This window comes from Triticum dicoccoides, chromosome 2B (assembly GCF_002162155.2).
Source record: "Triticum dicoccoides isolate Atlit2015 ecotype Zavitan chromosome 2B, WEW_v2.0, whole genome shotgun sequence".
Lineage (NCBI taxonomy): Eukaryota > Viridiplantae > Streptophyta > Magnoliopsida > Poales > Poaceae > Triticum > Triticum dicoccoides.
In genome coordinates, this window is record NC_041383.1 from 321,694,716 (window position 1) to 321,722,218 (window position 27,503).

The following is a 27,503-nucleotide window of genomic DNA, read 5'->3' on the forward strand; positions in this document are numbered from 1 at the left end:
CGTATCTCGTTTACTATTTTGCAATCTTTACTTTCCAATCTATACAACAAAAATACCAAAAATATTTACTTTACTATATTTATTAGATCTCAGTTTTGCGAGTGACAGTGAAGGGATTGACAACCCCTTTATCGCGTTGTTTGCAAGGTTCTTGATTCTTTGTGCAGGTACTAGGTGACTTGTGTGTTGTCTCCTACTGGATTGATATCTTGGTTCTCAAAACTGAGGGAAATACTTACGCTACTTTGCTGCATCACCATTTCCTCTTCAAGGGAAAACCAACGCATGCTGAAGAGGTAGCACCCACACTAGCTCATACACATATATACGAAGCCAGATGCCTATGACACTGCTCTCAGATACAGCTTCAGGAGAACTCTGTAGTGCGAGACATGTACACTGCATATATATTCAGACATGCAGGAGTAGGGGTATTATCTCTCCGAAGAGCCTCGAACCTGGGTAAACCACCGCGTGCTGCTTACCCAATCCCATCCCTTGATCTCCATAGTAGTCGTTCCATCACCTCAAACCACCCCGTGGCATCTGTCGTCTCGCGAACCCACCTGTGAGATAACCATGATAGTTGGCGCCCACCATGGGGCAAGGTGCTACTGGAACTGCGGTTCGGGCGAGACCATTTTAATCATCATCACTGCGGCATCGCCGTCGTCTCTCCGGTAGCGCTCGGGGGCTCGACATCGACATGCCCCCAAGGCGACTGCGCGAGGCGACGCGTGAGGAAGTCCTAGATTAGGGGGTCCTCGGACAGCCGGACTATATGCTTATGCCGGACTGATGGACTATGAAGATACAAGATTGAAGACTTCGTGCCGTGTCTGGGTGGGACTATCCTTTGCGTGGAAGGCAAGTTTGGCAATTCGGATATGTAGATTCCCTTCTCTGTAACTGACTCTGTGTAACCCTAGCCCCCTCCGGTGTCTATATAAACTGGAGGGTTTAGTCCATAGGACAACAACAATCATAATCATAGGCTAGCTTCTAGGGTTTAGCCTCTATGATCTCGTGGTAGATCAATTCTTGTAATACTCATATCATCAAGATCAATCAAGCAGGAAGTAGGGTATTTACCTCCATATAGAGGGCTTGAACGTGGGTAAACATCATGTCCCCTGCCTTCTGTTACCATTAGCATTAGACGCAGAGTCGGGACCCCCTACCCAAGATCCGCTGATTTTGACACCGACATTGGTGCTTTCATTGAGAGTTCCACTGTGTCTTCACCATAAGGCTTGATGGCTCCTTCAATCATCTACAATGACGCGGTCCAGGGTGAGGTTCCCCCCGGATAGATCTTCGTATTCGTCGGCTTTGCACTGCGGGCCAACTCGCTTGGCCATCTGGAGCAGATCGACAGCTACGCCCCTAGCCATTAGGTCATGTTTGGAAGCCTGAACTACACTGCCGACATCCGCGGAGACTTGATCTTCGGTGGATTCCAGCCCATGACAGGTACAGCCTACAGCCACGATGAGCATGACCTAGATCTGTCATCGGACGGTGTTTAGGAGATCGCACCTACAGCTGCCCTCGCTTTAGATCCAGTGCAGATCGTGCCATCCGAGGACGGGAGGATGGACCCCGCCACGGAAGACGCACACTCAACGGCGATAGAGCCGAACACATATTTCACTTCCAATGAGGTCTGTGTCATCGGACCCTCGGACTCGTTTCCGGCAATAGGCTCCGAACTGCGTGTATCCGCGCCCATCGGATCTAACTGGGCACCGATCTTGGAGTTTAGCTCCGTGGACATCTTTCAGCACTCGCCCATGGACGACGTGCTAAACTCATTAAAATCTCTCTCCTTGTCAGGAGACTCTTGGCCGAACTATGTCCGGCTTGAGTCGGAAGCGGACGACGAAGGAATTCGTTACCCACCCACCACGCACTTAATAGCCACTGTCGACGACTTAACCGACATGCTTGATTTCGACTCCGAAGACAACGACGGTATGGACGACGATGACGGAGAAGAATGGGAACCACCGCCCACAGGGCGCTGGACAACCACCTCATCATATGATATATATATGGTGGACACACCCAAAGAAAACAATGGCGAGGATCAAAAGGATGCAATGGAGGATAATCCTCCTGAGAAACAGCCGAAGCGCCGACATCAGCGGCGCCGCTCTAAACCACACCAGGGTAGAAACAGCGATACCGACACAAGAGACAATAGCACTCTAGATGATGCCAAAAACAAAAACAATCCCGCCCAGCCAAGCTTCGAACAGGCCGGACGAGAGGACGGGCAAGCTAGCCCCGATGAATAGGCAACAAATGAAGACTCGGAGGATGAAAATTACATTCCCCTCTCTGAAGCCGAGGTGAGCATCGGTAACAAAGAATTTACCGTGCCTGAGGAGCACATCAAGCAGGAGCGCTTCAAGTGCCGGCTTATAGCCACTTCAAAGAGCCTGAAGAAAAAACAGCAGCAGCTTCAAGGTGATCAAGATCTGCTCACTGATAGATGGACTGAGGTCCTGGCGGCCGAGGAATACGGACTCGAGCGCCCAACCAAAATTTGCCCGAGGCGCAGGTTGTTACCTCAATTCGAGGATGAGGCACTAGTACCTATACTACCAGCATAGGATGCGGCTGACCGACCACCTCGTGACCGAGACAAAATGGCGTATCAATCCGAACACCAGCCCGCACCCCGTCGCCGAACAAATAGAAACACGAAGGCCCGGGGCTACACGCATGACATGCGAGAGGAATTGGAAAACAAAGCAGGATAGTCAAGATCGATCTACGGATCGCGGGGGCGCGCTCCAACACGTGACGATGACCACCACGCCGGATATACTAAATACAAATCCGTCCAGGCCGAATACAGCAAGCAAACCAGGTTCATCCGAACTGTATCCCAATGTAGCCCGGCATAGAGGCGTCGCACACCCCCTATGCTTCACTGACGAAGTAATGGAGCATGAATTCCCAGAAGGGTTTAAACCCGTAAACATCAAACCATATGATGGGACAATATATCCCGCGGTATGGATTGAAGATTTCATTCTCCACATTCACATGGCCCGTGGCGATGATCTCCATGCCATCAAATATCTCCCACTAAAACTCAAGGGACCAGCTCGGCATTGGCTGAATAGTCTGCCGAAAAACTCCATTGGCAGTTGGGAGAATCTGGAAGACGCATTCCTTGACAACTTTTAGGGTACTTATGTGCGACCACCGGACGCTGATGACTTAACTCACATAACCCAACAGCCCGGAGAGTCAGCCAGGAAATTCTGGACTCAGTTGTTAACTAAAAAGAACTAAATCGTCGACTGTCCGGATGTCGAAGCCCTAGCGGCCTTTAAGCATAACATCCATGATGAGTGGCTCGCCCGACACCTCAGCCAAGAAAAGCCGAAGTCCATGGCAGCCCTTATGACACTTATGACCCGCTTTTGTGGGGGCGAGGATAGCTGGTTGGCTCGTAGCAACAGCGCCTCAAGCAAGACTGGAACTTCTGCATCCAGAGATGACAGCGGCAAGCCCCGACGCAGAAAACACAAGAGTCAAAATAATGGTGACAACGCCGAAGACACAGCCGTCAATGCAGGATTCAGCAGTTCTAAGACCGGTCAAAGGAAGAAACAACTCAAAATAAACAGTCCGGGCACGTCCAGTCTGGACCGTATACTCGAACGCCCATGTCAAATTCTTGGCACCCCAGGAACACCAACCAATCATACCAACAGAGAATGTTGGGTCTTCAAACAGGCTGGCAAGTCAAGTGCCAAAAGCAAGGAGAAGGGGTCACAAAGCGATGACAATGACGAGGAGCCCCGGCCACTGAACACAGGATGGCAAAAGAAGTTTCCCCCACAAATTAAAATGGTGAATATGATACACGCCACCCATATTCCCAAATGGGAGCGGAGGTGCGCACTTAGGGACGTCTATGCAATGGAGCTAGTCGCCCCAAAATACAACCCATGGTCGTCCGCCTCGATCACCTTTGACCGCAAGGACCGTACGACCAATATCCGTCAGGGCGGTTCAGCCACACTGGTCCTTGAACCAATAATTGATGGATTCCACATCACGCGAGTTCTTATGGATGGAGGCAGCAGCCTGAACCTGCTTTATCAGGACACAATGCGCAAGATGGGTATCGATCCTTCAAAGATCAAACCCACTATAACCACCTTTAGAGGTGTCATACCAGGTGTTGAGGCCCGCTGTACAGGCTCCATCACTCTGGAAGTAGTCTTCGGACCTCCGGACAATTCCCTCAATGAAGAGTTAATCTTTGATATCGTCCCTTTTCGCAGCAGCTATCACGCACTACCTGGACGAAACGCGTTTGCTCGATTCAACATGGTGCCACACTACGCTTATCTTATGCTCAAGATGCCCGGTCCACACGATGTCATAACAGTTAATGGCAAGGTTGAACGCTTTCTCCGTATCGAAGAGCATACCGCCGCCTTAGCAGTAGAAGCGCAGAGCGGCCTTTTTCAATCGAACATACATTCAACGGCCAGGCTCCCAGACACCGTCAAAAGAGCTTGAACTACTCCTCGGCAGGATAGCCCAGCTCGTCAGGAGCTTAATTAACCACTTTGGCGATAGGCGGAGGCAAAGCTCGCTTATGCCGCACAAAGCGACTTAACCGCTCTGTGGGACACAAACATTTCTTACATTTTCTTTTCAGGTCCACTTTTCTCTAGGCCATCACTGGCAACCTAGCGACCGGACCTATGAAGGGAAGGACATACCAAGGAGGGAAATAGCTCGAACGCGTAAGGGAATCCTTGGATATTCCCCTTGATGATCATCCGATTATTCTCCGGATCCGCACACAGCCCCCTGGTCTCAGTAGGTTCTTAAGTCATATTTCTTTTTATCGCACTACTTGTATTCGTACGCCTCTACGTATTATTCAATTACAACATGCGGCTTTATCTGACGCTTACTTGCTGTTCTTCCTTATTGATATTTTTTTTCAAGTAGCAGCTGTACACTATGGTATGCCTTAATATGCCAGGGGCTTCGTTGTACCCATAATACGGCAACAAAATCTGAACACCCTCACGGTCATTCAACACCCCAAACTTATAGCATTATATGCATCGGCTCCGAATCATGCCTTGGGTCAATAGTTGGGTTGCCCAGCTCCTGTGCTTGCTACCCTACGTTCCACTATATCGGCTAGGGCAGTAAAGGGAGAACTACTGCGATTGTGTCCCGGTTCTTCCGGACGAGCACCTCAGTAGAGAAAGCCAAAAACTGACTGTCAGGATGTGGCGAGAGCCGGTCAGCTTTTCGAGAGGTTACAAAATCTTTAAGGATTTCTTCCGCATTATGCGATAACTAATGCAGCGTGCGACGGATCGGTTTTTTTCCCTATCAGGTGCTTATAGAGCCCCTAGTGCGGTCTTCTGAACACCAGGGGCTGCGCCTACCTTTCTTTTGTCAAACTCCTATGGCTAAGTGAGGGTGATAAAGCCTTATAGTCCGATTGCCTGGTTCGTTGCGCTGAACACCTTCTTCAAGGACCCAAAATTGGGGTAAAGAGTGTTCAGGTTTATCCCGAACACCCCCTTACTTCCTACATGGGGGCAGAAGCTGATGACTGGCCAACTCTCAAGATTAATATATACAACGGCCGCACAAGAGGTAAAAATTTCCAAATAACAGGCATTATATTATATAAACGACCTTGTTCAACATTACAAGGATACCATGAATGTATTCAAGGGAATATAATATCCTTGGCACATTGCCCCGCTATAAGGCGGGGTCCTTTCAGGACACTATCATAATATAACTCAGGCTTGCGATGCTCCTTCCCTACAGGCGGTCCTTCGGTCATCAGCTTTACGACATCCATCTTCGCCCAGTCCACCTTGGCGCGGGCGAAGGCCATTCGCACGCCTTTCATATAGACCAAACTCTCGATAAGTTCAAGTCGAGGGGAGGCACTTACAAGCAGCTTCACGAGCCCGAAGTAGCTGCTGGGAATTGCCTTGGTGGGCCATAGCCGGATAATCAAATCCTTCATGGCTAGTTCGGCCGCCGTATGCAGCTCGATCAGCTGTTTCAGTTGATCGACAAAGGGCACTGGATGCTCTCGCACCAGATACTGTGACCAGAACAGCTTCAACATAGAGCTCCCTTCTTCGGCTCGGTAGAATTGTGCGGCATCAGATATGTTGTGCGGCAGTTCTGCAAACACCCCTGGAGAAATCTGAATTCTGATTAGTAACACGAATTTCTTCCTTCAAATATTTGCTTTGCATAGAAAAAGCCTTACCCGCCGTGATCTTTCTGGCCTCCTGGATTTCCTGAAGGGCGCCCTAGGCTTCGCCCCGGGCATCGTGTGCGGGTTGATGAGCCTTGGTGAGTTTGGATTCTTTCTCCATTAAACTCCGCTCTAAGGTCTCGCACTTCTTCACGGCCTCTTGGAGCTCTTGCTGAACTTCAATAACCGTGGCCTCGTGCTTTTCATGAAGGGCCTGCTCTTTGGCCGCCTTCTTCTCGGTCTCCCTAAGAGCCTCGACTTCGGCCGTCACTCCTAGAGCACTTCATGAAATTTTTTCTTCATACTCAATTATTCATTCGTACGGAAAGCAAACAAGGTTTTTTGCATAGCTTGGTTATCCTTCAGCTGCTTCTTCACTTGGTCGAGCTCTTCTTTGGCCCGCTCCAGAGTCAGCTTTAGTCCGGAGACTTCCGCAGTATGAGAGGTGGCAGTCACTACAAACGCCTGTTTAGGAAAAAAGAGCGAGAGGTACTACTAGTTAAGTCTCCTGCGAACATATATTCGATCCTCTGTCAGGCTTTTCCTTCTGAACACCAAACAATGTATCAAGGGCTACTATCTATACTATGACACTCTTTAAAACCTCACAACATACCTCAAAGCCCGTTATAAGGCTGATGCAGGCTTCAGTTAGCCCGTTTTTGGTAGACTGAATCTTCTCAATCCCGCACCCATAAGGGCACGGTGTTCTTCAACGATGGAAGCGGTCTTCAGCGCTACTGATAAGGTATCCGACACCTCTGGTTGGGCAGGGGTTGCTGGTGGAACAGGCGCACCCCCTTCTATCGATGGAGGTTGCCCGCCTGATTCCGGAGCCGTGTTGGTCTTCGGAACTGTGTCGGACTGGGGGCCGAATTTAAGATAGCCCCCGCCGTCGGTGTCCATGGGGGCCTTTTCCCCCGTGTGTCCGGCCCCCGAGGTTTGACCCTCTGGCGCCGCCTTGACGGTCCCCCAGCTCCTCCTTGGCCTGGGTCCCTTTGGGACGATACCTCGGTGTCATCCACGTGTTTGGGGGAGGGGGCTGTCTGGGAAGTCCCGCTGTCCATAGCATCCGAGCCCAGTGAATCCTCCGATGAGGATTGCTCGGCGCGGGACCTGGCTGGACTGCAAAAAAGGCGTGACTCAATGCGTTAATGCTATACGATAGTGAGTCTGGATATACAAACATGTCCAGGTTTTATATACTCATGATTTAACCAGGGGCTGGACCCTGGGATCCCACTCTAGGCTGTTGTCGGTGGCGGTGGTGGATTCATCCGGAAAGGGTTTTTTTCCCTTCTTAGGCGATTCGGCCTCCAAGTAGGCCATCCTTTTCTTTCTCCCCCTCGCTTGGGTGGATCGGCTTTCCTCCTCTTCCTCGTCCTCTTTGGAGGAAGAGCGGGCCTCGGGGTCTTCGGACACTATGTTCGAAGTACCCTGGCGATGAAGGCCTCCACTGGTCTCTTTGGCCTGTTTCTTGGCCTTCTTCTTCGGCGCCTTGTAATGCACCGGGACCAGCATCTTCGCTAGAAGTGGGCCGGCTTGTTCTTCTGGTAGCGGTGCCGGGCAGTAGATCCGCTCTACCTTCTTCGTCCAGCCCTAGGAGAGTTGTTGGAAAATACATTAAGTGTTTCCCTTGGAGTATGCAGATAAAGCATATGACTCACCAACATACGAAGACTTACCGAACTCGCGGGTCGGGACAATTGGTACCCGTGGTCCTCGCATGAGTCTAGCCACGATTTTCCGGACTTAAAGAGCACCTTCCAGATGTCTTCGTGCGATGAGTAGAAGAACTCTAGTAGGGTCTGGTGCTTGGCCGGGTCAAATTCCCATAAATTGCAAGCCCTATGTTGACAAGGAAGAGTCCGGCGAACTAACATCACGTGAACTATGTCGACAAGTTTGATGTTCTTGTCTTCCATACCCTTGCTACGTGCCTGGAGCACCGCCCGCTCGTCTGGCAAAGACCAGTTCAGGCCCTTCTTGGGCCAGGACATAAGCGGCAATGGAGCTCCGCATCAGAATTCGGGAGCCGCGGCCCATTTTGTGCCGCGTGGCTCAGTGACATAGAACCATTGTTGTTGCCACCCTTTGACCGAATCATTGAAGGTACTTGACGGCCATGTGACATTGGGCATCTTGCTCACCATGGCTCCTCCGCACTCGTTGTGCTCGCCGTTCACCACCTTGGGCTTCACATTGAAAATCTTCAGCCATAATCCGAAGTGTGGAGAGATGCAGAGGAAGGCCTCGCACACGATGATGAATGTCGAGATGTTGAGGAAGGAATTGGGGGATAGACCATGAAAATCGATCACATAGTAATACATAAGGCCGTGAACGAATGGGTGGAGGGGAAACCCTAGCCCATAGACAAAGTGAGGGAGGAATAAAACCCTCTCGTGGGGTTCCGGTGTAGGGATGATCTGTTCCGCCGTCGGAAGACAGTGGCTGATCTTCTTGGCCAGATACCCGGCCTCCCAAAGTTTCTTAATATCCTTCTCTTGGACGGTAGAGGCCATCCACTTATCTCCAGCTCCGGATCCGGACATTTTCGGAATGCCTTTGTGGGCTGGGAAGGTGAATGCTTGCGTGTTGGAGCTCGAGCAAAAGAGAATGGGCGGAAGAAGAAGAAGGCGTGGAGTGAAAAGGGGGAATCCTTGTTTCTTTATAAACGCAGCAGAAATCATGCGCCTCCCCACTTGCCCTAGAAACTCGCTTATTCCCCAAGCGCCATGCTAATGGCGTGGTTGGGTTATCCACACCCGTATTAATGAGAATTTCGTGATAAGGGGACACGATCTCTGCTTTGACAAGACGTGCCAATAAAACCTCCTTGCAATATGTGTAGTCGCAGGTTGAGAAAACGGTTCGAATAATGACCGGGCCACGGCATGATGTCAAGCTATGGAAAAGTTGTTAGCAGATTAGACTCGTGGAATATTGTAATCTCTTTGGTGGTATGCGGAATTTTTTTTGCAGAGCTGGACACGATTCTTGTGTTCAAGATCTACTTTGGAGTATTTGGAGAAGGAACCCGCCTTGCAATGTCGAAGACAATCTGCGCAACGGACTCATCGTCATTGAAGCCTGGTTCAGGGGCTACTGAGGGAGTCCTGGATTAGGGGGTCCTTAGACAGCCGGACTATATGCTTATGCCGGACTGATGGAATATGAAGATACAAGATTGAAGACTTCGTCCTGTGTGCGGGTGGGACTATCCTTTGCGTGGAAGGCAAGCTTGGCAATTCGGATATGTAGATTCCCTTCTCTATAACAGACTCTGTGTAACCCTAGCCCCCTCCGGTGTCTATATAAACCGGAGGGTTTAGTCCGTAGGACAACAACAATCATAATCATACGCTAGCTTCTAGGGTTAAGCCTCCATGATCTTGTGGTAGATCAACTCTTGTAATACTCATATCATCAAGATCAATCAAGCAGGAAGTAGGGTATTACCTCCATAGAGAGGGCCCGAACCTGGGTAAACATCATGTCGCCCGGCTCCTGTTACCATTAGCCTTAGACACATAGTTTGGGACCCCCTACCCGAGATCCGCCGGTTTTGACACCGACAACGTGCTCCCGTCGTTGGCCTTGCCATCCTTGTCGTCTCCATTGTAGCATCGTCGCCGCCCCTTCGGCCGCGGTCGAGGGCTCGACATGGACTCACCCCTTGGCCGGTCGCGCTTCCTCGCCATCGGCCTCGACACTGCCCGCGTCGCTCACTTCGCCGCCATCTGCTGCAGCTGCAACTGCTTATTGCTGCCTCTCCAATCTAGGCAAGCCATACCATGGCCATACATTATGCGTACATGAGCCCGGACACCTCCCAGATGCAAATCGGACACCGCTCATGCACTGGCCATGCATTGGCTAGCTCCGGCCAGTCACGCCGCTCCTATGGGCTGCTCTGCCCCGCAACATGCCCCTTTGCCGACGGCCTCCTCTCGCCCGCCCTCGCACCGCACAATGCCGTCACCAACCCCCTGGCCACCAGTGAGCGTGCCCACGGCCACGCATCCACGCCCGACCATCCTCGCGCTCAGCCTTGGGCTCGGCCCCACCCACACCCTGCTACTGCTACTTTCTGTTGGCCCTCGCACATCGCCGCCGCTACCTTTCCTGCAGGTCACCCACGCTCCGCCTCCTCGAGCTACCTCTAGTCGCTCCTCCCCCGCAGTCGTGTGCTGCTCCATACCTCAGGCCCCCTCGCCCCCATGCTGACCTCGCTCCTTCTCGCTCACCTGGGCAAGCCTACGGCCTCCGCGCTCCTCCGGCCAGGCTCGCCGTCAGCAACCGGCGCTGCCCTCCTCTGCCTCCATCCATGCCGCGCATCCGCACCCCAGCTCCTAGCCGTTCCCGCACTTGGCTGGGTCTGGTCTGTCACCCGCCTGTGTCACCGCAGCTCGTTCGTGCCCAAGCACGCTCCTATGGCCGCTCCTCGCCCCGGACAATGGCCTACTCCGGTTCCGCGCGTTCCCGCGTGGGCCGACTTCTCAGCCCCGTCCCGGCCGGCTCCACCCCCTATGCTGGCCGGTTCCCACTTGCCGGCTCGTCATCCCGCTCCGACCAGCTCCGCCCGCCACCCGGCGCTACCTCCCTCCACCGTCCTTTGCTCCAGCTCCCGCAAGTGTCGTGTCCTCATCACGTTGCACACCCACTCCAGGCCTTGTCGCGCTAGGCCACCTTCGCCTACAGGCTGGCCCCACGTCGCCCACTCGTGCGCGCGCTGGCTCGCCTCTGCGCAGCCCCAGGCTCGTGCCGGATGGGTCGCCCGCCCCGCCCGCAACACCGGGTCCGTCTCTGTCCGCGCTTGGCCGGGTTTGGCCCCGGATCTCCGCCCGCTCCATGCACGTGCGCCGACCGCACCGGCTGCTCGGCCGGGTGCCCACACGTCTGCCCGGACTATCTCGCTTCTAGCGTCCGGGTCGCTTTTGTAGTTACCAGACCTCAAACAGTCTAGTCTCTGTACATCAGTGTCATCCCTAGATCGATAATGCTGACACGCATAGTACTTGAGGATTTATAAAAGAGTTTCAATCACACACTTATTACATTGAATGTCTCAAAAGAGAACTTATTACAATAATATGGCTTAAGGCCATCTAAAAACGATAACAGCGGAAGGCTTGGAAGATAACGTGAGTCCATCAACTCCAACGGCATAGCTGAGTGAACGACAATGACCTATGGCACCTTACTCATTGTATGAAAAGTCTGCAACATGAAATTATACAGCCCGAAACAGGTCAGCACATGGAATATGCTGGCAATGTAACACATAGAGTAATGAACAGAATAAATATTGTCACTACATGCATATATGGCTGGTGGAAAGCTCTATGGTTACAGTTTTGCATAAAGCCAATTTTTCCGTACAACATTGGAATAATTTAATTTAATTATCATGGTGGTTGTTAAACATTGAGAAGGTTCTTCTAACTCAATCCCAAATAAGCATCATCATTAAACCCAACAAATTAATTTAGAGTGATGAGATCAACATGATAATCCAAGAACCAGATACTCAAGATGTCCATAACCGGGGACACGGCTAACCATGATTAGTTTATACACTCTACAGATGTTTGCGCACTTTTCCCCACAAGACTCGAACACATCCATGGTCGGAGGATCGAGATATAGTCTTTTTGAAGCATTAACTCCCTACTCTGGGTAGACAGTACCACCTACAACCCACTACATCTGCTACTCTACCTCTTCAAAAGCTTCACGCAACATACTGAACTATGCCCGAGCCCATATTGGCTTGTGGCTGCACATGGATGTTTCTAGCATGAATAATCTTATGATCCCTTTGAGCCTGGGTGGCGAACCATAGGATGATCACACAGGTACTCCGAAATATCCTAGGACAACATTGGATTCTCCAGGTGCCCTGACAACCACTGGGTACTCCAGGGTGCCACAACCAATCCACCCAATGTGTATTGAATTAGCCACCTTAAGTTAACCATTAATTAACAATACTCACATATGTCATGGATACACTCACCCAATCCACGTCTACGAGCATAACATAGCAATCCTAAGCATAACGTAGAAGTAACTCGTAAAGGTTTGATAACAAAAGGGCAATAAGTTCTACCTCGTCATCTACTTCCCAAACCCACATGTTATTCAGATCCTAACCATGCAATGTTTGAGGTTGAACTAATGCATAAAAACTGGGTAATAAAGAGGTATGATCAAAGTGTTACTTGCCTTGCTGATGATCCGCAAAACCTAGAGACTCGTAGTAGCATGCTTCACACTCCGCGTACTCTATCGTAAACAACAATAACATACATAAGAACTCACCTAGAAGCACGGGTAAAACTCAAATAAGAAGATCTAACCAGAAAGTTCAACTGAAGAACTCCGGTTTGCAAAAAGAATCAAATCAAACAGAGCAACGAAACTCAAACTACGAAAGAAACAAGATCCGTTTACTAATCTGGACTAAAGTCAAATTTTACGGTACCAAAATCTTGTTCAAGTTGGTTAAACGGAAAGAGGGCTTCGAGATGAAGATCTAGGTGCTTGAATTACCTAAACAATCATAAAGATAAACTAAAACGAAGATCAGGGCAGAAATCGCGATCGAAAATAATCGCGGAAAAACCCTGGAAAAATAAAACGCGACGAACAGGCTAACGAACGAACGTTCGCTAGCTGCGGCTAACGGACGAACAACGTTCGTTAAAATGAACGTACGGATGAACGTCCACTATTTAACTAAAATGAAAAAAATCAAACCGATCTGAAAAGAGAACAGATCTAGGGTTTCAAGAAAAAACCGACCGGTTTTCCCAAGAAAACTGGCAGCGGCGGCGGCTATTACCTCCGGCGAGGACGAGTTCGGTGGTGGCGCGCGGCAGGACGGGCGGCTCCGGCGGCGGCGGCGGGACGGTGCGGCGGCACGGCAGGACGGGCAGCGGCATCGGAAGGCGGCGGCGGTGAGTGGCAGCGGCGGCTATGGTTTCGGTGGGCGAGCTGGCAGCGGTGGGGCCTGGGCTTATAAGGGCCAGCCGAACGAGGTCCGGGTCGTGCACGGCCCGACTAGGTCGGTTCCACTTTTTTTAAATAATCCTGACGCAGAAAAACTAATAAAAGAAATACTAAACAGTGTCCAAAAATCATGAAATAATTTTTCACGGTCCTCTAATAATATGAAAGAATGCAATTTGAAATAAAATAGCACTTATTTGGGACTCTAATGCAATTTGGAAAATGCAATTTTTTTCCTAATTCAAATAAAATAGCAATAAAACTCCGAATAAAATTCTTATTTAATTTTAACATTTTTCCTCCAATATTTCTTTATTTTGGATAAGTCATTTTATCCCCTCTCTTTTATTTTTCATATTAGAAATATTTGAAGAGAAAAATAATTAAAACCAAATGATCGTCTTTTCAAAATTTGAGAAAACTCAAATATTAAAATAACAAAATCCCCAACTCTCTCCGTGGGTCCTTGATTTGCTTAGAATTTTTAGGATCAACCAAAATGCAATAAAATATGATATGCAATGATGACCTAATGTATAACATTCCAAATTGAAAATTTGGGATGTTACAGCCTTCTCCCCCGTGATGGCCATCTCCATCCCGGTCGTTTGCTAGCTCGCCCTCAACCCAGCCACGTGCCGCGCCCGCGAGAGCCGCCCCTCCCGCGCTGGCCGACCTCCCGCGCCGCTCGTCGGACTCGCCCAGCTCGGCCTGTTTCCGCGCTGGCCGGCTCCCCTACCGCCCTGTGACCGTCTGTGCTAGCCGGCCAAGTCCGGCCTGTGCGCGCCCCTGCTCCACCTCGAGCCCGTCCACATCCGGCTCCATGGTGCCACCCCGCGCCCAGCCGAGTCCAGCCCCATGCGCCTCCGGACGCCCACCGTAGGCTTGCTCCGGGCCACCGCTCCAGCCGCCCGCCTCAACCGGCTGTTCGAGAAGAGAAAAAGGTCCGGCTGTCCACGCTAGCTAGAAAGAAAATTCAAGGGCCGGGTGACCAAATATATATATACATAGGGTGGGTCCATTCTAATAACATCTTTAAGAGTCTTATTTTCATCTACTAGCCGGCGCTGCTAGCTCAACCAGATGCTCGGCGCCCACGCGGCGCTGCCACCGCACGCATTGGCAAGGTTTCTGCGGTGGAGACGTAGAAGAAGGATGATGGGGTGGAACCGCTTCCGCCGATCAGCGTAGCTGATGCCAGGCTCTTGCTATTCGGACTAGGCTTCCTCTCTCTGTCTCTCTATGCACCTTCTCCCCTCTATTCTCTCCTATCTCTCTCGGTCTGGAGCATGGCGTTCGCGGTGGTGCGGACGTAAGGATGTGCCACGTGCGGCGACGGCATGCCCACCACGCCCTTTGCACCCAATCTCTCTTTCTAAACTCTTAGTGCATCAGCAGGTTTGAGAAGAGAATCTTGATCGAGAAGGTCACATGAGCTTGCCAGCATCATAACTTTTTGAACTGATTTTTTTATCCCCAAAGTTCAGGTGATTTCTTCCCTAGAAAATAACATGGCACACCAATTTTATCGATTTCGCATTCATCAAAATTTATGTATATGACAATCATTTGTGTTTGCTTCAAGACATATGCTCTGATCTATCCAATCCCTAGTAACATCCATAAATAGAGATTGAAATAATGCCATGATAGTCAACTATAAGATTAGCTCAATAATCTCCAATTAGTCTTCTTCGTTGTTGTCCAAGTCTTCATGAGCAAATAATCTTGGAACATTAATGGATGGATGCGGGAACACGGATTGGATTACCCTGCCAAACTGAAATAGTTTTCTGATTATAAACTTTACAACTTTCAGAACTGAGACACATGTAGGCTTAGTATTTGTATTATTGCTTCATCATCCTTCGCAGAGACTACAATGCCTGGAACCCTTCAGTGCACTCCATGCCTGGACTGCACTGCCCCAATGCTGTCATGATGGCCGCCACACTCATCACGCGGGCACAATGGCCTGGGGCACGTCGCTACGCCTAGACTGAATTCAACAAAGTATCTTCAGTGTTTCAGGTTTGGTATTCCTACTTTTATGATATACGTAATGCTTGAGGACAGATCCATCTTGTGTCATATTATGAAGTATTTTTCTAAATTGTCCTAGCAATTAAGGATGATGCCATGACCTATGTTCCTGCTTGATACCCAACCACTACTAGGGAAAACCCTAGTAGTAGCACGGGTTTTGAGGCTAGCAGCAGCACGGGTGGCCGCGCTACTAATAAGGCGCTACAGCTAACTTATAGGAGTAGCGCGGCCCTTACCCGCTCTACTATTATTGACGATATCAACAGCACTTTTTATGAACGCACTACTATTACCTAGCTGTAGCGATTTTGCAGTCCCTCGCTACTGCTATATCTTTCATCATTTCCCCTGTACACCTTTCCATTTCAGTTTCCCTTTCAGATACTAGATACTAGGTACTGCTAGTAGATATCAAATTCATAAACCATTACTGGGTAGTACTCCCTTCGTTCCAAATTACTCGTCGTGGTTTTAGTTCAAACCACGACGAGTAATTTGGAATGAAGGGTGTACTAGATAACAATTTCATGCATAGTCAACATGCATCCTCAAGCAGTACAAGGTCATATCAACGGCGGTCATCATATGTAGTTCTAGATGATATCGACGACGATCATCGTATGTAGTTCTAGATGATATAGCCACACATAGATATGTAGTTCTAAATGATATAGCCACACACACATATGTAGTTCTAGATGATATCGAAGACAATCATCATCCTCAAGCCTGGACGGTTGGTGTTCCTGATAGTAATTATGTGTGGAATCTAGTCGATGATATGTTTTAGTGTAGAGTTCGATCACATGCTGTCTTCGTTGGACTGTACACTAAGTATTTCATCGAATAATTTGCATTTGTAAGTATAACATACCATATCATGTCGATCAACCATGGTATTTGTCAGGCGGGTCACGAATGGCACCCCAACAAAGTCAGCACATGGCGGAATTATGTCCCACAGGTTGGACACCTCCTCCTCGCTCAGCCTTGTTCTTTGAGCTATGATGGCTTCATGAAGTGGGTCCTCATCATCTTCATCGAGTGGGTCCTCATTATCTTCATCATCTTCATCATCTTCGTCATCTTCATCATCTTCCACCAGGTTGAGATAAATGACAGCCAACTTGGGTCTTTCTGCTCGGAAGGAGAAGCTGATCAACTCACCACCAGTAAGACGCATGCGAGCGACGAAACGGGCCCATCCATCTCCTCCAATCTGCGACATATTGCATCCTTTCTCGACCTCCATAGTGTACGACCCCCTAGGAGCCTCAAATGCCACAGTGACTCCTGTCAGCTTGTTTAATTTCAACCTCACATTGCATGGGATGATCTATGTAAAATAAGAAAAATGACACAGTGCAGTAATGCCAACACTAAAAATAAAATAGTTATTACATTTCATATAATTTATTACCGTCGCATGACGAAAACTCGTCTGGAAGTAGATGCCGAATAGCTTGCCAGTTGCAAGGCTGCTGGCGCATCTTGACTTTCACAGTCGACATAGTGGTGGTGGTGGTGGCGCCATTTTTCCTAAAGCAATATGAACAAAGGATTAACGATCCAATTCACAGGAAAGAAAAACAGTAGCATGTGATATTTTTGGTTCTTCCGCGAGAAGCAATTTGATGGACAATTATAATCCTAAGATTTAGTAACATATTAGATGACAAGGTACCACCTACATTTTGCCAAAAAGTAACTTATTAAAAAAACAAAAGCAACTATGTACCTATCCATGTACAGAAAAAATAACAATAAAATGGTGCATACTAAATCAACTAAATGAACTAGCCTACTAAATCACCTAAATCAAAATGTTCTAAATCAACTAAATGAACTAGCCTACTAAATCAACTAAACCAAAATGTTCTAAATCAACTAAATGAACTAGCCTACTAAATCAACTAAATCAAAATGTTCTAAATCAACTAAATGAACTAGCCTACTAAACCAACTAAAGCAAAATATTCTAAATCAACTAAATCAACTAGCTTACTAAATCAACTAAATCATATCAACTAAATCAAAATGTTGCATATGAACTAGCCTACTAAATCAAAATGTAGCAGGCAGGAGGGAGAAGGAGGGGCGACTCGAGGAGGGAGAAGAGAGTAGGACAGAGGAGGAAGGTGGAGCGAGGAGGGGCCGACCGGCGGCTAGTGGAGGAAGGACGGAGGAGGAAGGTGGAGCGAGGAGGGGATGGCCAACGGAGAATAGAAAGGGAGGACAGAGGAGGAGGCCGGTACCGAGTCCAGCAAGGAGGAGGAGGTGACGGCGGCGCAGAGGGAGGAGGGGCGACGGGGGTGGACCGGCTCAAGGGATTGAGAGGGGATCCAGTGAGTGTGTGACTGTGAGTGGATCGGATGGAGGAGATGGGGGTGGGAGATGGAATGGCTTAGCAGTAGCGCGCTATAGAGAAAGACGCTAGTGCTAAGCTACCTAGCAGCAGCGCCTTTCACAAAGAAGCGCTACTGCTATGTGTCAGCATGTAAAAATAGACTTCGTTCAATGTATCAAAAATACATTGATCATCAACGATCTTTTTGTGTATAATCTGATTTGTCGATATGAGACCTAATCCATTTAGGAACAGGTGAAGACTCATATTGCAGCCACAAATTCTACACATAGAGCTTATTGTCGAAATGCGCTGCTACTATGCTACGTAGCAGTAGCGCCCGTTGTTATAACGCGTTGCTGCTATAACTAGCCTCGCGGTGGCCTCGTGGGAATTATAGCAGTAGCGCGTCTTTGAGCAGGCGTGCTACTGCTATATTTGTTTCAGCAGCGAGTTACTGTTGAGCACCCTACTGCAAATTAGCAGCAGCGCCTTATTTTAAAGCGCGCTGCTGATAAGATTCTGTGTATAGACTTTTCCCTGGTAGTGAACTATGAATCAATCACCTTGTATGCTCTTTTTTATGTTCTTCATGCATGTGCTATCTGCTATCTCCCATGTTCTGGAATGAAATGTTGAAAGAAGGGACACTAGTGGATAGTGGTCTAGCTACACTGGGGAGCAGTGGGCTTTACTGCCCTCTTCTTGATCTGCTCTTTCAAACTAGGTCCAAGGAGAATACTTCACCACAACCAAGAAGAACTTCACTAAGGAATGAATCGATCAAGCAATTGACTGTTCGGTAGTGTTTCGTGTTGTTGCTGATGTGGAGTACATGGGCATGGAATTCCATTTGATTCAGCTGCCAATTACTTCATTTAGAAGCAGCCTTTTCAAATTTTAGTGAATTTGTGGAGGTTGAGTTGCTTCATTTCTAGCCTAACATATTTATTCTATGTTCTAGATTTTGGACAACAATAATGAGAGGTCATCTTTTAGTGGATTACAATGCTTTGCTGATCTTATTTTTGCCAAAGAGTTTCTATACCTTCTTTGTGTGATTCCTTGCTTCAGAGTATATATTACCATGTTTGCTGAGCGTGCCTTGCTCCTCAAAATCCTATATGTATTTGATCCTTGGCCAGGGGTTGGTCTTGGTCACTTACAATGAAGCATGTGAAGGCTGCAGGTGAGGTGGTGGGGAAGGAAGCTGCCATTGTGGAGGCTGTTGCACCAGCGACACTAAATGGCATTCAAGGGAAGAGTAGATGCGCCTGGGTGACTCTGAGCACCGGTCGGTTTTTGCTTCTTATTCTTTTGTGTATTGGTGTTTGCAGTTTGTGCTTGCTTAAGAACTTTTGGCAGAATTTCATTTTTTTAATGCCATTGTTCGTGCCATGCTTTTACTGAAGTGCGTATGTTTGAATGTTCACATGCACTTGCAGTCTGCTCAGATAAGCTGGAAATTTTGTTAGCTCGTTAGCCTTCCTCCAGAAGAATTTCTTTTTGAGGATTTCAGCTGCCACCTAAGAAGAAAAATACTGCTCCAGGTGATTATGATTCAGTGTTCATTATACTGGCGTTTATTGTTTCGACACATGTAAAAGTGATGTGTGTCTTGCACAGAGCTGCTGAGTTTTGTCTTCTAATAGTTGATACATAGTTTATAATTCTGGTGCCCAATTCTGTACTATCTTTTGTGTCTTATTTAACATTTAGAATTCCCAATATATTACAGGTAGAACTTTCCGTTTATGATGTCAAGAGTTGCTTCCTTCATCGGAATTTCATTCTGGAAAGGGATGGTAAAAGGAAGAGGTGTAGTATCTCTCTTGATATCATGGTTCATTGTGAATCTGTGCCACAGTTATGTGTTTGCTATTGCTTCAACCAAACCAATGATTTGGTACAACTTCTATTGTTTCTTTTATGGAATCTCAGTTTTTCCAACCATAAGTATATTCCTTCACTTTGTCTTTTGTACAAGCTGAAATAATTCCTCTGTGTCTTCGTGCTATGGAGTTGGGCACTGAACTTCCAAAACAACATGAACTCAACCGTATGGAGCAAAATGTGTGAATCTATACTCTAAAATGCATCTAGATACATCCGTATGTGGTCCATAGTGAAATCTCTTCAAAGACTTATATTTAGGAACGGAGGGAGTAGTACATTATGTTTTGTTAAATATAATTGAGGGACTACTTGTCCAACATGTTGCAAAACGTTTGGAAAAAAATCGGTTTCACAAAAGAAACCATGCAGTTCGGTTGTCCGTCTCATGCAGTGCGGTTTTCAGTCTGAAAGCAGTGCGGTCGGTCATGTGTTGTTGTTCATGCAAAGAAAAAAATGTTACCAAAACGATAAAAAAGGTAATGCGGTTCACTTCTCCATACTTTTGTGGTTCACTTGCGCCCGATGTTCCACTTCCTCGCTTGAGAAAATTTACATCTAAATAAAAGAAATCACGCAGTTCGCTTATTCGTTTAATTCAGTGCAGTTTTCAGTCTGAAGCAGTGTGTTTTTCTATCTAATGCAGTACACACGACGATTTTGGTCTCGCGAAAAATAGAGTGTCTGTTTTTCGGTAAAATCAAAACTGCTCTTAAACCGTAAGTAATCATCATGCTATTGTGATAACTAAAATGATGAAGTTAAAACCATTGTCTCAAAATGTTTAGTAGTGCATGCCTAGTGATTCAATGATGTTGATCCCTTCTCTTTCGGTGATATGTGCTTACGGTTGCATGTCATATAGTTGCATGATCATGGCATACTTTGGCTCGAGTTCTTTTATTTTCATGTTAAACCTGATGATAATCCAAGTTGAACATAATTCTTGATCGAGTCATGGTGCCACCGAATCGAGCTTACCAGTGCAACCACATTTGCCTTTATGGGAAGGCCCTTATTCGGTCCGTTGTCATGCCTCTGGTTGGTGCCTCCAAAAAGGGAAGGTTACGGGTGTAACATCCCCAGCATCACACTACAGTAATCCCTTATGATCAGTGCGAAGTCATCTTGACATATGAAGCTTAATCATGTTGGGATAATATCTCATTTCAAATTCCTTCTCTGAATTCCATTCAAATTAAAAAGTGCAAAATGAAGTTGATCAAAACTTGTTGGAAAAATGTTCACCTTTTAGCAAATAATCCAAAATTATTTACTGTTAAGGAACACAACATCATCATCAACTCTAAATGGGCCTAATGCATTTCAACAGAGCAAAAACAAAATGCCCTTTTGATTATTGAATAATTTCAAATGAACGCCAAAAATGCCCAAATTTTTGTGGCAGTGCTAGATATTGCAAAGTAATTATGTGACCAAGTTTCACATTTTTGCAAAATCATATGGAAGCTCAAAATATTACTAAACCCCTTTCTGTAAAAAGAAAAATCGAAAAGGCCACTGTGCACTGGCCTAAGTGTATAGTGCCTAGAGCCGAGCCCACCTCAGCCTCCTCCTTCTCCCCCATTCTCTGTTCAAGCGACCGAGGCGCACTCACCGTCTCCGCCGAGCCAGCTCGCCGACAGGGCTACTGGGTGGATAAGGCCTCCACCGAGCCCCCCCAGATATCCCCCCCCACACACCTACCTCCACCCACTCCGCTCTCCATCTGGGCCGCTCTCTCTCTGCTCCCCCTCGCCTGAGCGAGATCGCCGCCGAAGCCTCGCCGTAGGCGTGGCCCCGACCATCGTTCGTCGAGCCGACGAGTCCCCGAGCTCCCTCTACGTCGTCCTCGTCGAACCCGCGCTTCAGGACGAGTTGGAGTGCCCGGCAGCGGCCGGGTCAAGCTTTTCTCCAACCTCGGTCGGCACCGTCCGCCGCGATCGATTCCTCCTCCCCTCTGCGCTCCTGTTCACTCGAGGGCCTCCGTGTGCCGCGCTGTAATCCTCCGCACCCTCCTCCTTCCTCTGGTTCCTCCTCATGCACCGTAGATGGCTCGCGGTGCCGCCGTCGCCATTGCCGCATGCGGCCTCATCAACGAGCTCATTGCGCTCACCCCGTCCATCTCCGTGCCAAGCTGTGGCCTCCGTCGAGTTGCCGGAGGTCCGTAGAGCCCGCTAGCGCCGTTTGTTTGCGAGAACGCAGCCCGTAGCATGGTTTTTGGAGATGCCCGTATTTCGGCGCCACCCGCGATCGTCGTTGAGCTCCACTCCGTCCACCCACGCACCTGGGGTCACCCTAGATCGACGCGGGACGATCTACTCGTTCGAACGCCACCGAAAACGCTCGAAATGGTGCACTGTGCTGGAAATCCGAGCAACTCCGGCGAACTTCCGCCACAGGAATGGTCCCCGATGTGATTCCGGCGACGTCACCGACGTGGTACCCGCGTGGCACCGCTTGGGCCACTGACTGGTGGGCCCAGGGCCCCCACTTTGACCAGTTGACCAATGTCAATGCTGACTGGGCCGGCTTATGTCACAGACATGTGGGCCCCAGCTCTGAAAATTAGTTTATTAAACGTTTTTATAAATAGAAGTAATTATAATAGCCTAAACAACTCACTGACACATGGGGCCCACTCCCCTAATTAGCTTAGTTAGATTAGTTTAATCCACTGTTAAGCTAACAGAGGCTGACATGTGGGTCCCTCTGGACCCACGGGTCAGGTTTGACCAGGTCAGCCATAGTGTGTTGACTGTTGACGTCACCCACACATCGTGCTGACGTCATATCCCTTTTCTGTTAATTCTATTAATTTAAATACTTTTAGAAAACTATTAAAACTTCAGAAAATCATAGAAAATAAAGCGTAGCTCAGATGGAAAAACTTTATACATGAAAGTGGCTCAGAAAAATCTAACGAATCCGAATATGCGGTCCGTTTACCTGTCAGATGCCTCTAACTACCTGAACATGGAACATTCCCCCTCCGTTCATCTGTCTAACACAGGTCTGGAACCGGGAATACCTTCCCGGTTGAATTCCCCCTTCACCTATATCGTGTAGCCATACGTTGGGTCACACCCGGCACAACATATTGCCATTTTATGCCTTGTAATGCTATGTTTGCTTTATATTTATTGTGTCTTCCCCCTCTTCTCTCTGGTAGACCCAGAGGCCGATGATGCCCCGGTGATCGACTACATCGACAATGACACTTCTTCCTTTTCTGCAGAGCTTCCAGGCAAGCCCCCCCCTTTGATCATCCCGATATCGCCCATTCCATTCTCTCATGCTTGCGTTAGATTTTTCTACTGTTTTTGTTTGCTCTTATTCTGATGCACAGCCTGCTTTTGTAACCTGCTTATTGTTACCTTACCTGCTTATCCTAAACTGCTTAGTATATAGGTTGGTTAGTGATCCATCAGTGACCCCCCACCTTGTACTTGTTATCCCTGCTTCATCATCGAAGACCCGATCAACAGGATCGAAGACCAGGCCCCGGCACCGCACATCACTTCCCCTTAGTTGCTCGACACTACTGGGTTACTATCGAATGACGAGGGTGAGACCTCATCAACACTTCTGATGTTAATCCGGTAGTGTAGTTATTCGGTCGTGGTCATCGAGGGTGATTCCACCTTAACCACTTCCGATACGACTCTGTCGTGCAAACCCTCAAGTGTGAATCCTCTTACGTTCACTTTCATGATTACATCGAGTGGAATCCGTCGAGGGCAACTCCTCCGGTTTTCTCCTTGGTGTTAGACACACCGTTACTATGGTTACTATTACTTTAAACTAAACCATGTTACTAAAGATGGGTCGGCCCTGAGGGGTACCCGCGCGAGCATATTTGCGACTGATGAGGAGTCGGGTTGACCTGGAGGGTGCCCGCGAGATAATTACGAGGTGTGGCCGTGCATTCTTAGCCCTTGCCGCAAGTCCTCGAGACGGGGCAACGGGGTCACATCTTTCATGAGTCTCTGCTTGTTACCGCGCGTTCCTAATCCACTACGATTTGGATATCTGATCTGAGGGGCCTTTGGCCTGATAGCACTAACCATCATGTGGGCATAGTATGGGCGTTCTGTGTTGTATGCATCAGCCGAAGCTTATTAGATGTCAGCGACTGAGCGACACGCGCCGGGTTGGACTGGAACACCTCGCCTTGTATAAGGGGGGCTAGGTCTGCTCACCGGCCGCGTTCGCAACATGCAGGAGTGCAAACGGCGATGGGCTCGAGACCCCTGCGCGCTTAGGATGTTGGCCGGCGTGCTGACTTCTCTATTAAGCCTAGGTCAGGTTGCGGCGTATTGTTTGGCCGAGGCCATGCATGACCCAGGAAAGTGTGTCCGGCCGGAGTTAATCGAGCGTGATGGGTAAGTTGGTGCACCCCTGCATGGAAGAAAACATCTATTGATAGCCTATCCTACGGTAACGGACACTCGGCATTGTATCCCGATCGATACAACTAGAACTTGATGCTCAGGCATGATTTGGATATGTTGCTTCGGGAGTCGAGAAAGGATCCCAGAGCATTGATATAATAACATAAATATGACTTATGTTATACTGCTCTACTCCCTCATGTTGCTGCAAGATGGTGGTTTCCAGAAGATGCTAGTATTCGATAGGACTAGCTTTCCCCCTTCTCTTCTGGCATTCTGCAGTTCAGTCCATAGATACAACCCATTTCAGTTGACACTGATGCATATGTAGTGTAGATCCTTGCTTGCGAGTACTTTGGGTGAGTACTCATGGTTGCTTTGCTCCCTCTTTTCCCCCTTTTCCATTCTTCTCGGATGACGCAACCAGATGACGGAGTCCAGGAGCCAGATGCCACCTTCGACGACTACTACAAACCCGAGGGTGCCTACTACTACGTGGAGGCCGCCAACGACCAGGAGTAGTTAGGAGGCTCCCAGGAAGGAGGCCTTGACTTTTCGATCATTTTGCTTTTTGCTAGCCTTCTTCAGGCAAGCTGGTTTAACTTATGTCTATACTCAGATATTGTTGCTTCCGCTGACTCGTTTGTATTCAAGCTGATTTAGTCGAGCCCTCGAGGCCCCTGGCTTGTAATAGAAAGCTTGTATTATTTTAATTTGTGTCTAGAGTTGTGTTGTGATATCTTCCCATGAGTCCTTGATCTTGATCGTACACATTTGCGTGTATGATCAGTGTATGATTGAATCGGGGGCGTCACAACGGGCGTGCGGTACCCTGGTTCGGTAAGCAGACATAGCCTTGTGTGCCCGTTGTGTTATTGTACCTAGTCCCCTTTTGGGACCGTTGATTGTTTTGCCACGACGGTGGCCGTTGGATGTCATTGGTTGACATCGGGGCCACCCAGCACTTAGCCAAGAGTGGAGTTGGTCGGAGTGGCCGGGAGAGTGTGATGGCAATAGATCGGTTTGTCGGAATTCCGTTGGTCCACCCGAATGGGAATGCGAGGCCATCGGTTCCGTGGTGTGGGTACAGTGTACTAACCTCCATAGAGTGTTGACTAATCTATCCATAGCCGCGTCCTTTGTTACAGACACAGCTCGTAAGTAGGTCACACCATGGATCAACATAATTAAGTTAATCTTGCACACTAAAGTTATATGGTTTCCACTGGTTATATGATGAGATTGTTGAGACCATGAAGATAGTCGTTGTTGTGGGAACCAAACAGTTGGTTTTGTTTGTGATCTAAGAGTGATCACCGTATTGATGATGTTGTTTATGAGGTAACCCATTTGGTAAGAGAGTCTGAGGGACTCGACTCACAAGCATGATTCACTTCATGAGTAGTCTATTGTAGACTTGCATTTAACCTACTTAATAATCATGTTATCATTTGCCATTATGCTTTTACTTGTTGTGAGCTTGCAAGTACATTCAATGTACTGACCTGGCGTGTCATGCTAGATTTCAGGAAAGTCTTACCGGGCCGGAGTGCTTCCCGTGTCTAGACCGTGTCCACATCGGCGCCCTTGTGCCATGGAGTTCCGCTTCGTCGGCATTCCACTGCCGTGTAGTTGCCATGATCGCGGCCCCTTCATGTTCATTAAATAATGTACATAATGTTCAGCCTCACCGTGTGTGCCGCATGGCCTTGCTATCTGATGTAATATCAAACTATGTTTCCGCTAGCATCAATAAAGTGGTTGTTTTCTGTACCAAGTTGTTGTGTGTTGCCAGAAGACTAGATCTCTGGAGTGGCAATGCAGAGTAAACCGGTAGCTCTAAGCTGGGGTGCCACATAAACAAGCAAACATATGCAAACAATGCAAACATAACAGCAATATGTCTAAACAGAACTATCTATAAATAGTGCACTATTCATCATACTTCCCTAACTTCAAAAATTCTGAAAAACTACCACACTGTAGAAAATTTATTATAGCTTACTATGCAAAAACTTTCAACCTTTTATCACATTTTGACTATTCTAGAGAATTTTTGCAACAGCGATAAACTTTCTGTTTTAAAATAGCAACTCATATACCTACAAAATAAACATGGAAAAGGCTATACTTAACATTTTTATTGAAGTAAAATATGCAAAAAAAATAATCTAAATAACATCAAGAAAATACTAACAAAATAAAATGATGCTACAAGAAAAACTCATATCATGTGACGAATAAAAATATAGCTCCAAGTGAGGTTACCGATAATGTCGGAGACGAAAGAGGGGATGGCTTCCGGGGAATCCCCAAGCTTAGTTGTTTGGATCCTCCTTGAATATTAACTTGGGGTCCTTGGTCATCACCAAGCTTAGGGTCTTGTCACTCCTTATTCTCCTCATATCGATATCTCACCCAAAACTTGAAAACTTCAATCACACAAAACTTAACAGAACTTCGTGAGATAGGTTAGTATGATAAAGCAAAGTTCACTTTGGTACTATCAATGGCAAGATTCATAATAGTTCTCACACAGTTCCTACTGTACCTTATCATTTCCACAATTTATATTGACCAATATAAGCCATAGAAACTAGGAAACGGGCAAACTATGCATTGGAAACAGAATCTGTCAAAAACAGAACAATCTGTAATGATCTGGCAAACAACCATACTTCTGCTATTCCAAAAATTCTGAACAATTAGGACAACATAGGGAATTCATATATATATCACCTGTAAACAATTCAGATCAAAATCACGTTCCAGTTAATTTTTAAAATTCCTGGACTTAGCGCAAAAGTTTCTGTTTTTGCATAGATTCAAGTCAACTATCATCCACACTTTCCCAAAGATTTACTTGGCACTTTATTGAAACAAAAGCAATGAACATGATTAACAAGTAGCATAACCATGTGAACACACAAAATCAGTAGGTAAAAGTGTTGGGTTGTCTCCCAACAAGCGCTTTTCTTTAATGCCTTTTAGCTAGGCATGATGGTTTCAATGATGCTCGCATAAGAATAGTAATTGAAACATGAAAAAGAGCATCATGAATCACATGGCAAGCACATTTATGTCTAACCCACTTCCTATGCATAGGGATGTTGTGAGCAAACAATTTATGGGAACAAGAATCGACTAGCATAGGAAGGTAAAACAAGCAAAACATCAAAACTTTCAACATAAAGAGAGGAAACTTGATATTTGTGAGAAGCCTACACACATATGTTCCTCTCTCATAATAATTTTCAGTAGCATCATGAATGAATTCAACTATATAGCTATCACATAAAGCATTCTCTTCATGATGCATAAGCATATAAATTTTATTACTCTCCACATACGTAAATTTATTCTCATGAATAGTAGTGGGGACAAACTCAACAAAATAACTATTATGAGACTGAATATTAAAATCATGATGAGAAGTTTCATGGTTATTATTATTATTTATAGCATACATGTCATTACAATAATCATCATAAATAGCAACTTTGTTCTCATAATCAATTAAAAC